Below are 9,631 nucleotides of genomic sequence, written 5' to 3'. Positions count from 1 at the left end.
GAGTGTGGGGGTAATCCGACATTCATGCTTCAAACACCCTGTTCAAGAGGGAGGAGTGTGGGGGTAATCCGACATTCATGCTTCAAACGCCCTGTTCAAGAGGGAGGGGTGTGGGGGGTAATCCGGCATTCATGCTTCAAACACTCTGTTCAAGAGGGAGGAGTGTGGGGGTAATCCGACATTCATGCTTCAAACACCCTGTTCAAGAGGGAGGAGTGTGGGGGTAATCCGACATTCATGCTTCAAACACCCTGTTCAAGAGGGAGGGAGGGGTGTGGGGGTAATCCGACATTCATGCTTCAAACACCCTGTTGGAGAGGGAGGAGTGTGGGGGTAATCCGACATTCATGCTTCAAACGCCCTGTTCAAGAGGGAGGGGTGTGGGGGTAATCCGACATTCATGCTTCAAACACCCTGTTGGAGAGGGAGGGGTGTGGGGGGTAATCCATTCATGCTTCAAACGCCCTGTTCAAGAGGGAGGGGTGTGTGTGTGTGTGTGTGTGTGTGTGTGTGTGTGTATGTGTGTGTGTATGTGTGGTAATCCGACATTCATGCTTCAAACACCCTGTTCAAGAGGGAGGAGTGTGGGGGTAATCCGACATTCATGCTTCAAACACCCTGTTCAAGAGGGAGGGAGGGGTGTGGGGGTAATCCGACATTCATGCTTCAAACACCCTGTTCAAGAGGGAGGGGGGTGGGGGTAATCCGGCATTCATGCTTCAAACATCCTGTTCAAGAGGGAGGGGGGTGGGGGTAATCCGACATTCATGCTTCAAACATTCTGTTCAAGAGGGAGGAGTGTGGGGGTAATCCGACATTCATGCTTCAAACACCCTGTTCAAGAGGGAGGGGTGTGGGGGGGAAGGGGGGGGGGTAATCCGGCATTCATGCTTCAAACACCCTGTTCAAGAGGGAGGGGTGTGGGGGTAATCCGACATTCATGCTTCAAACACCCTGTTCAAGAGGGAGGAGTGTGGGGGTAATCCGACATTCATGCTTCAAACGCCCTGTTCAAGAGGGAGGGAGAGTGTGGGGGTAATCCGACATTCATGCTTCAAACACCCTGTTCAAGAGGGAGAGAGAGTGTGGGGGTAATCCGACATTCATGCTTCAAACACCCTGTTCAAGAGGGAGGAGTGTGAGGGTAATCCGACATTCATGCTTCAAACACCCTGTTCAAGAGGGAGGGAGAGTGTGAGGGTAATCCGACATTCATGCTTCAAACGCCCTGTTCAAGAGGGAGGAGTGTGGGGGTAATCCGACATTCATGCTTCAAACACCCTGTTCAAGAGGGAGGGAGAGTGTGGGGGTAATCCGACATTCATGCTTTAAACACCCTGTTCAAGAGGGAGGGAGAGTGTGGGGGTAATCCGGCATTCATGCTTCAAACACCCTGTTCAAGAGGGAGGGAGAGTGTGGGGGTAATCCGACATTCATGCTTCAAACGCCCTGTTCAAGAGGGAGGAGCGCGGAATGTGTTACCCTGGACATAACTGCAAGTGATGAACTCGTTACTCGAATGATGGATTTATCTCCCTTCGCTGCCGGTGACATGAGTTCCAGAGTTTGTTTCTTCTTTTTAAATTATCTTCGCTCTTCCTCTGTGGCCGTCATCCTGTTATTGCCATGTTTTCTTGTTTCTCTATGACTCAAAAGAGTTAATGGGAATAAACAAACTCTGGAACTGTGAAACTCTCAAACCCTCCCATCCCGTACATATCCATTTGTAACTGCATGATCATATTTTTTTATATGTCTTTTTCTCTCCTGTATATATCAAACCAGTTCAAGTATTACTGGCAAATGGGTGCTAAAATAAAAAATTATTGTGTATTTTATTTTGTTACACATGTCATTGTTATTGATATGCTCCAACTAACCCCTCAGTTTCCAGTTCAGGCTCAACTAGTCAGATACAGAGCCGTGTTGTAAATCTAAGTTGTGATCTGTGCATCTGTCTATGGAGTATTGCTTTCGCTATTCCTATTGCATTGTATCAGACTGATGATTACATTTGGCCTTTTATTTTATTTCATTTTATTTTGTTCCTCATTTGTATTATCCCCCCTTTTGTTTCTTCTTTTTAAACTGATTTGGAATAAACAAACTCTGAAACTCGTGTTAAAAACTCGTTACTCTAGTGACGGATTTCTGTCGTCTGGCTGTGCTGATGTTGACTTGTGCATGCCCTGCAGTAAGTCCTTCACTGCACCGTTCGGTGTTGTGCTTGCAAACGACCTTTTTATGCTGTGCTTGAGGGATGCCTTAAAGTTAGTGAGATTGGACTGACAGATCTATAATGTCCCCATGCCATCTGCTAGAAGTTGTCTTCAAAAACCGTTTCGTTCTCTTAGAAATAGAAATAGAAAAAAAATAACCCCCCTCCCCCTAAAAAAAAAAAAAAAAAAAAATGTATTCCCTTTTCCCCTCCCCAAATCACTTTTTGTAGTCTGAATGTTTACTACCAGTTCTACTGATATTTCCCATGGATTTTAGCAAAGGCACAACACACACACACACACACACACACACACACACACACACACACAGCCAATTAGTAAAATCACTTATAATATTCTGCTGAACTATAACACACCTGATAAAAAAAGAAAGAAAAAGAAAAGAAAAGAAAAAGAAACCAGGCGAAGGAGAGAGCGTGGGACGATAAGGCATTCATGCTTCAGGCACTCTATGTGAGAAGGATGGGCGTGGACTATGTTACCCTAAACATAACTATGAATAATAAACCCGTTACTAACATAACTATAAATAATAAACCCGTTACTAACATAACTATGAATAATAAACCCGTTACTAACATAACTATGAATAATAAACCCGTTACTAACATAACTATAAATAATAAACCCGTTACTCTAGTGACGGATTTCTATCGTCTCGCTGTGCTGATGCTGACTCGTGCAGTATTGCAGAAAAGCCTTCACTACACCCTTCAATGTGGTCATTGCAGACGAACCTTTTATGTTATCCACAAATCTGCCCCTTCCTATCTCTGCGGCTGCCTTCACCTCTACACTCCCATCTCGCTCACTACGATCGGCTTCGGATCCACTCTGTTTACGCATAGCTAGATTTAAACATTCGTCTGTTGGCCGCCGTTCTTTCTCTGTCTCTGGACCTTGCAATTGGAATGAATTTCATTACTAGAGTGACGGATTTATCTCGCTGCACCCCCGCCCCCCCCCCCCCCCCCCAACCAGGCCCCTCCCCTCCCGCGCGCGCACACACACACACACAAACACATACACACAAATACACACACATACACACACACACACACACCATCATCGTCGTCATCATCATCATCAACCACCTTCTGTCATCACACGTTCCCATAGAAACAGAAGCAACGCTCTACCGACAAGGAACGGAAGCCAGCGTGGCTGACAATTTTGAGCTTTCAACATAAATGCAGATAGGCAGCCACGTTATTCGAAACGAAACAATGGGGATGGAGAAAAACACATCAGCCAAATGTTCGACTCGCCACGAGATTTTGCACGCAGGTGAACAGCCATTTCACAATGAATGAAAAAATGGAGTGAAAAGTGAAGGGGTGGCCTTGTGGGAGGGACGGCAACGCGACAATGGAGAAAAGGGTTCCGGGTTTGATTCGGCAGAGACCGAGCTCCCGTGGACTCTGTGTGTGTGTGTGTGTGTGTGTGTGTGTGTGTGTGTGTGTGTGTGTGTGTGTGTGTGTGTGTGTGTGTGTGTGTATGTGTGCGTGTGCGCACGTGTGTGTGTGTGTTCGTTCGCGCGTATGTGCGTGTTTGTGTGATTGTGTGTGTGTGTGAAAGTGTGCACGTGTGTGTATGTGCGTGCGTGCGTATGTGTGTGTGTGTGTGCGCGCGCGCGCGTGTGTGTGTGCATGTGCGTGGGGGGGGTGGGGGGGGGGGGGGGGGCGGGGTGTGGGGGTGGGGAGAGTGTGTGTGTGTGTGTGTGTGTGTGTGTGTGTGTGTGTGTGTGTAAAGGAAACGAAATTGGAAATGTTGCTGTCACAATGGAGCGGGCCCAAATCGGGCCATGAGCGGACGCGTAGGAGCATCATCATGTTACGCTCGCGTGTATATGTAACAGAACACACCTACATCCAACACAACAAGGCGTGCAGTTACCACTACAAAATCTTACATAGAAAACGCTTACCTTCCACGTCGTTCTACTAACATGGTATAGCGGATGCTCAATGGTTTGCAGGAGGTCCGGGGTAAGGGCGAAGAAGAAGAAGAAGAAGAAGAAGAAGAGTGGAGTGGTCTGCAGAAGACTGACGGGCGCAATAGCCGAGCGGTTAAAGCATTGGACTTTCAATCTGAGGGTCCCGGGTTTGATATTCTGTAACGGCGCCTGGTGGGTGAAGGGTGGAGATTTTTCACATCTTCCAGGTCAACATAACGTGCAGACCTGCTTGTGCCTGAACCCCCTTCGTGTGTGTACGCACGCAGAAGATCAAATACGCACGTTAAAGATCTTGTAATCTTTGTCAGCATTCGGTGGGTTATGGAAACAAGCACGCATCCTCCCCCGAAGGGGGAGCTATACTAGCACACACACACACACAGAAAGCTATACTAGCACACACACACACACAGAAAGCTATACTAGCACACACACACACACAGAAAGCTATACTAGCACACACACACACACACAGAAACACACACACACACGCACACACACTAACACACACACACACACACACACACACACACTCACACACACACACACACACACAGAGAAACACACACACACACAGGCAGACAGACAGACAGATAGACACACACACAGACACACACACACGCACGCACGCACATACAAACACACACACACAAACACGCACGCACACACAAACACACACACAGACACACACACACACACACGCACACACACAGACACACGCACACACACACACACAAACACACACACACACACATAAACACACACACACACGCACACATAAACACACAAACACACACACACACACATACACACACATACTCTCTCTCTCTCTCTCTCTCTCTCTCTCTCTCTCTCTCTCTCTCTCTCTCTCACGGAGCCAATTAGTAAGTCTGTGAATGATATTCTGCTGAACTCGTACACATCCGATTGAAAAAAAAAAAAGAAAAGAAAAAAAGCGAAAAGAAGAAGAAGAAGAAGAAGAAAGCATGGTGTCGTGAGGTAATGTGGTAATCATGCAAAATACTAAGTACCCTGTGTAAGAGGAATAGACAGGAAGTGATGACATGTATATGTACATATCATACAGCAAAGCCGTCACTCCACTGTAGAAAACTTTTCTCTCTCTCTCTCTCTCCCTCCCTCCCTCCCTCTCTCTCTCTCTCTCTCTCCCTCCCCCCTCTCTCTCTCCATCCCTCCCTCCCTTCTCTCTCTCTTCCTCTCCCTCCCTCCTCTCTCCATCTCTCTCTCTCCCTCCCTCCCTCTCTCTCCCTCCCTCCTTCTCTCTCTCTCTCTTGTTGTTTGTTGTTGTGTTGCTGTGCCTGTGGGCATCCTGTCTACAACAACAAATTGTTTGCAAAATCATTTCATCTTCTCGTTTTTAGATGCTGAAAAAACGGGGGGGAAAAAAAAAAAGAATGGTAATGGCACCTCTCCACCCTGTCCTTTCCTTTTTCCAACCCTATAATTTTCATTCCGAATCTTTGCTTCCAATGATATTGTTTTTTGCCCCCCCCCCCCCCCCCCCCCCCCCCCCCCCGCTCCCCCTCCCCCTCCCACACAATGTTTTTAGCAACACACACACACACACACACACACACACACACACACACACACACACACACACACACAGAGTCACAAATACATCAACATCCGGCTCATTGCGGGTCATCATGTTTCCATGGAAACAGCGGAAAGCTATACCAACTAAGAACCGGAGCCAGGCCGGCTGGCTGATGGCAATTTAGAGCCTTCCCCATTAATAAGGAAGGAGGCCAGGCAGGCAGCCACGTTATTCGAAACGAAAACGGATGGAGTGGAGGAAATCATTTCAACCAAATGCTGTACGTGCCAAGAGATTTTTGCACGCACACGAACCGATATTGCACAATTTGTAATCAACGTAGGCGATAGAGGGTGACCTTGTGGGAACAAGCCAAGCATCCGACAAGGGAAAGAGGGTCTTTTTTTTTCTTCTTTATTTTTTTTTAAGGGCCGAAACACTTAACCGAACTGGGCTTTTCTCTGAAGACCTTGTTCTGTCCAGCTCTCCCAAGAGTTTCTTATCACTGCGCTTAGCGCACAGAAAAAGAACCCACGGCAACAAGAGTTGTTTCTGTCAAATTGATGCAGATGCAGACACGCCATGCGGGCTGTCTGGTATCAGAAAATAGTTCGTTCGTTCGTTGTGTATAGTCTTCCCCAGGGTCTGTTCACCATGTGCAGATTTCCCGTCTTTCATGACTTGTCCATAAACCGTCTGGCTGTATTGCTTTCTGTTGTTCTGCATCCCGATAAATGCACCCTGTAATCTCAAGGCCGGTAAGAAATCCTGATCACGCCCTAGAACACAGAAAAACATTGTTTTACAATTGACTGGAAGGAAACAGTGTAGATACTGTAAAAGGGTTTAGTAGATGGTTCATTGCGTTTGTTGAATAAGTGAGCAGAGCACTGATCAACAGCACTGAAGTGTCTAAATACAGAGGAATCCTGATCACACGCCATAGAATTCAGAGAAGACAGTATTGCAGGGTTTCCTCTGATGTATTGCCTTCCGGCGACGTAACGTCGATGGTTCCCTATGGATTGCCATCAATGAGACAGACTAACTCGGCTGCGGCTGTTTGTTTAGGGAATCGGAATGAACGTCGTGGGAGTAAGGTGCCATTGAAGGAATTGTGACGAAAAGAAAATGTATGACGAAAATAACTTTCATAAACAATGTGTTGAAGTAGGCTTGCGTTGGTGATTAATGGGATGAAACTGTAGCGAATGAAGTGTATTTGTAGTACTGTAAACTCCCAGGAACGAATTTGGTTGGTTTTTTTTTTCTGCAAATAAAGCTTCGGTTTGTTGGAGCTTGAAATATATATATGCAGGAATGAGAAAACAGTTTGACGCTATGATAGAGTCATACAACGCTGTTGACACTAAAATTTGACATTCTCACATATCATCTGTTTGTACTGAGCATTCTTACATCATTCCCTTACGCGGTAGACTTGAATCGAACTACCAATCGGCCTTCACCCTTACAGTCAAAGTCATTGGAAGCATCATTAGCAAGTTCAAAGTCGACACGAACCTTAGATAAAATGGACAGTTTCAGTTTCAGTAGCTCAAGGAGGCGTCACTGCGTTTGGACAAATCCATATACGCTACACCACACCTGCCAAGCAGATGCCTGACCAGCAGCGTAACCCAACGCGCTTTGTCAGGCCTTGAGAAAAAAAACCCATAAAAAAAGAACGACTACTACTAATAATAATATGTATAAGGCGCGAAATCTTGATGAAGTCAACTATAAGCGTACAAAAAAGACAAACTAAATGATAATAATATAATATAATAAAAAAATGAATAAAAAAATAACAATAATAAAAATAAAATAAATAAATAAATACATAAATCTTTGTATACATGTGTGTGGGGTTGGGGTTGGGCGATATGGGCGTATGTGTGTGTGCTTGTACAAGTAAGTGTCTTGACTGTGCTTTCATATCTGTGAAACTGCATGTTTGGTGCATATCTGTTATGCATATGTGTGTGTATGTGTGAATGTGTGTCTGCATTTTTTTTTTTACATTCATTTGCTTATTTATCATCATTGTTGTCTTATTTATTTATTTATTTATTTATTTATTTTTTATTTAAAATGGACAACGACGATAACTATTCCTGTAAAGTGAGAAAAGAGGACCCATTCAACACTGCACCGTCACACCGCTGCGACGTCAATCAATGGATGAGCTGCGGAAATGTCCATGTATAATATGTCAGGTGCCTGTGAATTATTGAGCTTGACTATCTGTTGTCTCTCGCTCTCTCTGCTCAGCGCTTGGATCTTGGTTTGCTTTGGAGAAGATATGGTCGTTTAGTGTGAATCAGTTCTATCACTGTGCGTCAGCCGTTGACTTAAGTTCAACGACTAACTGGTCAAACTAACAGCTTAAAGCTTGGGGTTTGGTTGTAAGTTAGACGCTTCCACTTGAAACAAGAGAGGCAAGGCCTTCAAGACTCACTTGTGATACACCGGAAAAAAAAAAAAAAAAAAAAAAAAAAAAAATCCAAGCTTTTTATGTAATGTTTAAGATGAGAAAGATCAGTTTAAAGCAAATTAAGTCCCCTAGCATTAATTACAGAGTAATTTCCCATTTTTACCTCTGCACCAAAACGTTTGCAAAATAAATAAAACTTCCATGCCTAGCAAAAGAAGTTCCTGTTTGAACAAAAAATGATAATAATGACTGCTCTTGTTGTTGGGTCAGAATATCAGATCAAAGTGCCAAGTTTAGAGAATACAAAAAATATAAATATAGCAGTAAATGCAGTTTGCATATAATTAGGCTTCAGTTTTTCATGTTTTTGTGCCCATCCCAGAGGTGCAATATTGTTTTAAACAAAATGACTGGAAAGAACTGAATTTTTCCTATTTTTATGCCAAATTTGGTGTGAACTGACAAAGTATTTGCAGAGAAAATGTCAATGTTAAAGTTTACCACGGACACACAGACACACGCACACACACACACACACACACACACACACACACACACACACACACACACACACACACACACACACACACAACCGAACACCGGGTTAAAACATAGACTCACTTTGTTTACACAAGTGAGTCAAAAAAGGCTTTGAAGAAAATGTTCGTGTAAAACATTTTTTTCAAGCACTTTTATGTATAAATGTTATGACCACGAGGCATTTTTCTTCTTTCTTTTGATAAAATTGAAAGGTATGTCCCTTCTCACGTTTAGTTCCTACGACAGAACATTGACCGAAAACTGTAGATTTAATAATGCATAAGAATGTAACTGTGTCTAATGGTTTCCTGTGACTGCGACAACGAAAACCCATTCCTTATCTATGGTTAATGGTCTTAAGTGTTTCGACATTAGCACTGCATGTCTTGTATTGCCTGGATTTGGCCCAGCACAGCAGTAACAGCAGTCACACTAAAAGGAAACGCAGCAGTCTCAGCAGTAAACCAGCACCAGCAGCAATGAAAGTAATGGGGATATCAGGAGCTGTGAAAGTAGTGGCAGCGGCAGAAACAGTGCCAAGAGATATTGAGCAGCAGGGGAGGTCATTCTAGATGCAGCTTAATTATCGGCAGATGCAAAAAAAATTACAAAAGATATTCAGTTGGGTCATAAATGATGGAGACGAAGTAGCAGCGCGAGTGAAAGAAGGAGAAAAGGAAGGAAGGAAGGAAGGAAGGAAGGAAGAAAACAACGGCGGAAAGTCGTTCGTTTTTGCGTGCGCACGCGCTCCCCACTCTTCCTCTCTCTCTCTCTCTCTCTCTCTCTCTCTCTCTCTTTCTTTCTCTGTCTCTCTCTGTCTGTTTGTCGGTCGGTCTCTCTCTCTGTCTGTCTCTCTACGTGTGTGTATGCATATATCTATATATATATATATATAT

Source organism: Babylonia areolata, chromosome 18 (assembly GCF_041734735.1).
Source record: "Babylonia areolata isolate BAREFJ2019XMU chromosome 18, ASM4173473v1, whole genome shotgun sequence".
NCBI classification, from domain to species: domain Eukaryota; kingdom Metazoa; phylum Mollusca; class Gastropoda; order Neogastropoda; family Buccinidae; genus Babylonia; species Babylonia areolata.
Note: the sequence above shows the minus strand (reverse complement) of the source record.